Raw genomic sequence first — 4667 nt, 5'->3', positions numbered from 1 at the left:
TATTTAATCACCCAATCTTCAGTAGAACTGCTTCCTGTCTTCTTTAAACTTTAATAACTTCTTCTTGATTTGTCGAACGAACGAACTACCACTTCTGCTTGACTTCAAATATTTAATTTGAATAACTGATACACAGATGTACTGTCTGGTTCATCTGTATCTAGTTAAATCAAATATTCTTCGTCATATAAACAATAAGAATTTGGTTAGTTCGTCGAGTCTTCGTCTTGGACGTACATCTTCATTAAATGGAATCTTCTGATGAAATAAAGTATAGAAACTTTATGTCTTCTGAACTCCTGGACGTGCCACAAAAGATTATTTGTGCACTGAGGCTTGAACATATTAATGAACTTCTTTCAGTGGCGTGCAGCAGCATCCTGGAACTTATCTGACATATAATTTCCATAAATTATTTGACGTTCTTCGTACTGATTCCGATGACTTGCTATTTACTGAGCTTTCTGATCTGAGTTGAGTTGTACCTCTTTAAATACAAATAGGCTGAACATATGCCTTTCAATCTCCCCCTATTTGTTTGTTAACATAACATGCAAATTTCCTAGAGGATAACTCAACTAACAGATAAGACAAAGATTTAAACGATGGATTATAAATAGCAAAAGTTTATGGCTTGCATTGAACATTAAACCATGATCATAAATAGATTACAAAAGGATGTTCCTTGAACATATCTAACAAATATCCTAATCAATCTATTCACTCAGAACGAGTGACTTCTCCTTCTTCAGCATCTGAACAGTGAATAATTGGAGTAGAAGGCTCATTCTGAGTAGGCTCTTCAGCTGCAGTGGATTCTCCACGCTTCTTTCTTTCACGAGCCAGAGCTAGCTGGTGAAGTACCACTAAAAGAAAAAACGAATCAGACAACGGTTTTTGCCCGTTGTCTAAGCCCCTGTTTTTCCGTTGACTATCGAGCCGCCGTCTGTTACGCATATCAAACAACGGTACGAAATGTGTTGTGGGAGTTGCCTCACTCTACAGTCATGTTATAAGTTCGTGTTGTCTGACACCTAGAAACCACAACAGTTTGGAAAAAAAGTCTTGTAACAAAACCTCTATATCAAGCCTTTCTTATAAACATACTCTTGTTGTTAGTTGAAGAAGACAACGGTTTGTTTACACGAGAAACTCTTGTTCTTTCGACCTTTTAACAATTGTTTTGTAAACTAGGAACCGTTGTAATAATGTATTTACACAACTGTTTGTGTAAAGAAAACACTCGATGTAAATTTCTTTGCACAACGGTTTGATTTGACAAATGCTTGTTTTTTGTGGCTTTGTACAAGGGTCTTCTAAGTAGTGGCTGTTGTTTCAATGTCTTATAGACAATATTTTTGAACTAAAATCATGTTGTCAAAGTATATTGCAGTCAACCTTGAACATCTTGTTCCTATTGTGGTTGAGCATGTTGGACAATGGTATATTGGTGCCTAACCTGTTGTGTGACTAATGTTGGACAATGTTCTTCAGTTCTTTAAAATATTGTGTGAATAAGTCATAGACAATAGTTTTTCATTATGTTTCCATTGTCTGTACCGAGAAAGAAAGTGGGTTTTTATTTTTAATGTATTGTGTTTCTCTATCTTAGACAATTGTTTATATACACAAAATATGACTATAAATAATACCCTCAACCAAATAATGAATCAATAAATATATCAATACAAAAAATTGAAATTTATCTGCAACTTCTATCTAAAATTGCATACATATAAATCTCATGTCTCTACGAGTACTTCAAATTTTTAAGGTAAAAAGTGCATGAATAACCATCTCTATGATAAATTTCATGTCTTTGGCATTTGCAGCGTGGCTCTCCTTTTTGCCGAGCTTCTAAAATATGATCCATGGCAGACTTCAAGCTGTTGTTATCTACATTCTTAATGCATTCAAGCTTTCTGTATTATTTTCAGAAAGAGACATAAACATTAGATTTATAATAGTGTTAGTAAATAATAGAAAAGGCAGAAGTTGTAGGCCCTAAAATAAATGTCACATGATCATATGAAGTTGGACCTAACATAGTTGAACCAATTCCATGTATACATAGGTTCTAAATATAATATGGCAGAGTGTTGATCACCCAATAAAGGCACTCCTACCTTGTCACATTCTTTCAAATGGTGAGGAATTGTTTTCATGCAGGTCAGAATCTGATCATGCCACATGAATATTCAGACTCAAGATAGGGACTGATTCGAACCTTGTTTGTACCATCGGATGATATAGATGCTAGCCAGTGCTTATTGGTCAAGCAGGTTAGAATCTGATCATGCCACATGACTATATCTATGAAATAAGCTTTTATAAAGACGGGAACTGCAAAAAGCAAAGGCCACCATTAATTAGTTGTATGCAATATTCTACAACCTCTGTTATTTATCTAAAGTGGTGACTCCCCTTAATCTAATACTATACCATCAACTGCGTTATATTCAAACTACCTGATCTATTAAGGCTGTTTTATCCTGAAATTTGTGCATTCTCTAATCTTCATCTTGTAATTCCTGTTGTAGCATCCTAATTTGAAGTTTTCATATGCATGAAGCACTCTGATACAAATACAAACACAAAACAAAATTAATGAATTATAATTTAACAACATACATCATAACCCCAATAATTCACACAAGTATCTTACAAATTAAACATACCTGTGCATATGCCTTTTATGCAACATCCTGAATGGTTATGACTCGATAAAATTAAAACAAATCATATAAGCACAAATGGGGATGCATTTATCACACATTATTGCCTAGTACTTATAGCGGCATCCTTATCAGATTCAGAAGGGGAGTGGGCTTTTATACTATTAAAAGAATTTTCCAGGTGTTTGGATCCACTTGCAGCAGAGACACTCATTGTGCCTGCCATCCAGAATATTCTTAAGGCTAGTTGTTATCTTCAATGTTAGATTTTATGTACATTCCATACATATAATACAACATCTACAATACCAATGAAAAGTCCAAAAACAAATCCAAATCCAAATACAACAAGATAAGCCCTAAATCAAACATTAATTGCTTGAACAAGAACATTTCTAATCTAGCAATGCCAAAAAATTACTTGAAGATTCTACACCTTGAAAAGCAAAGCTCAAAATCAAATCTAAATTCACACACATACAAAGCAAAGCCCTAAATTTTTCCAAATACAAAACACAGGGTCAAGATCTTATAACACAAAGCAAAACTCGGAATATAAACCCAAATAGGTTAGAGATTACCTGGAAGATGAAAGCCCCAAAGTTGAACCCTAATTAATTGCAATATCAAAAGAAATACAAATAAGTTTGATTCATAACGAATAGAAAATATAAATGAGTTGAAAATATAGAGAGCTTGTGAAGAGAGTTTGTATCTACCTATAGCAGGTGTAAATCAGAGGTGTTTACAATCGACGGAGGTGTTTGTGCTTTTCTGGCCTTTCAAGAGAAAACACACCACAGGGAGCTTTACAAGAGATAGAGTTCTGAGATTGAAAAACAGGAAGAGAGTTATGAGTTTTCTCCGAAAGGATTTGGATAAGAGGAAGAGGGAATGAAAATTTTGGTTGAGAAGTAAAGGGGGGAAATAAAAATTTTGGATGAGCGGGTAACCAAAATTGGAAGGGCCAGAGTAAAAATAGCACAAGAGAGATAAAAATATTTCATTTTATATTGTAAAATAGATTGGTGAGGTATTAATTATAATATGTTTGTATTCAAATTTTATACATGAAAGATATAAAATTATTTTTTTTACGATAAAAATGTATGGATGTTAGTATATATTTATTTAAGTGATGTGTTATAATATTTAAAATAATATAAAATTAGTCTTATAAAACTTTTTAACAAAAATTTACTAAACGTACCACTTCCAAGAACGGGACTTGTGCCCCATTATTTGTAATATATTTTAAGACTTTTTTTTATGATCAAACTGTATCGATGGTACGTAATATATACTTATTTTATTGATATGTAAAAATATTGAAAAAATAAAAAATTAACCGTGTTCGGGTTTTTACCAAAAATGTAGAAAAAGGAGTATTTTTGTTACTAAACTAGTAAAAATTAATATATTTATGTTATGTTAATTCTCATTTTCTTGATCAATTTTAATTCTTATACTATTTGTCATAATAAATATATTATATTATGCATATACGTGAATGTGTATTATTCATTTGTAATAAAGAAGAAAATTTTGTGGCTCGAACCTGAGTATTAGTAGTTCTTTTGTGCTTACAATATAGAACATATTGAATAGAACTTTTGTTATCGATACATTTGCTACATATTAATTTTTAAATATTTTTTCGGTTATCTGACCGTACTAATGTTAATACATATCAATATTAGTCATGTATATTTTTTTAAAAATTCTTTATGTTTATATATATGCTTTTTATAACAAAACAAGTCATAATCATAATTTTGCCTTATTATAAAAAGGTCATTTTTATAAGTAATATTCCATTTCAAGACTTAATTTTATGGAAACCGTTGTATGCTTAATTTTCCTTTTCAAGAGTTAAAAATTCTCATTTCCTTGATCAATTCTAATTTTTGTACTATTTGTCTTAAGAAATATATTACATTATGCATATACGTGAATGTGTATTATTCATTTGTAATAAGAAGATAATTTTAC

General features: G+C 31.5%; 1 long non-coding RNA gene across 1 annotated transcript; it reads right to left on the bottom strand.

The window, feature by feature from the left end:
- Positions 1 to 1663: 1663 nt before the first annotated feature.
- On the bottom strand, positions 1664 to 3569 carry LOC108216689 (uncharacterized). Its single transcript, XR_001806126.2, has 5 exons — positions 3395 to 3569; positions 3257 to 3285; positions 2469 to 2576; positions 2228 to 2343; positions 1664 to 1922 (listed from the first exon to the last, which is right to left on the bottom strand). It is a non-coding gene; the product is annotated as an uncharacterized LOC108216689 (long non-coding RNA).
- Positions 3570 to 4667: the final 1098 nt, after the last annotated feature.

The sequence above is a fragment of the Daucus carota genome, chromosome 4 (genome assembly GCF_001625215.2).
Source record: "Daucus carota subsp. sativus chromosome 4, DH1 v3.0, whole genome shotgun sequence".
NCBI lineage: Eukaryota > Viridiplantae > Streptophyta > Magnoliopsida > Apiales > Apiaceae > Daucus > Daucus carota.
The sequence above is the reverse complement of the archived record's forward strand: the minus strand, read 5'-3'. Positions and strand labels throughout refer to the sequence as shown.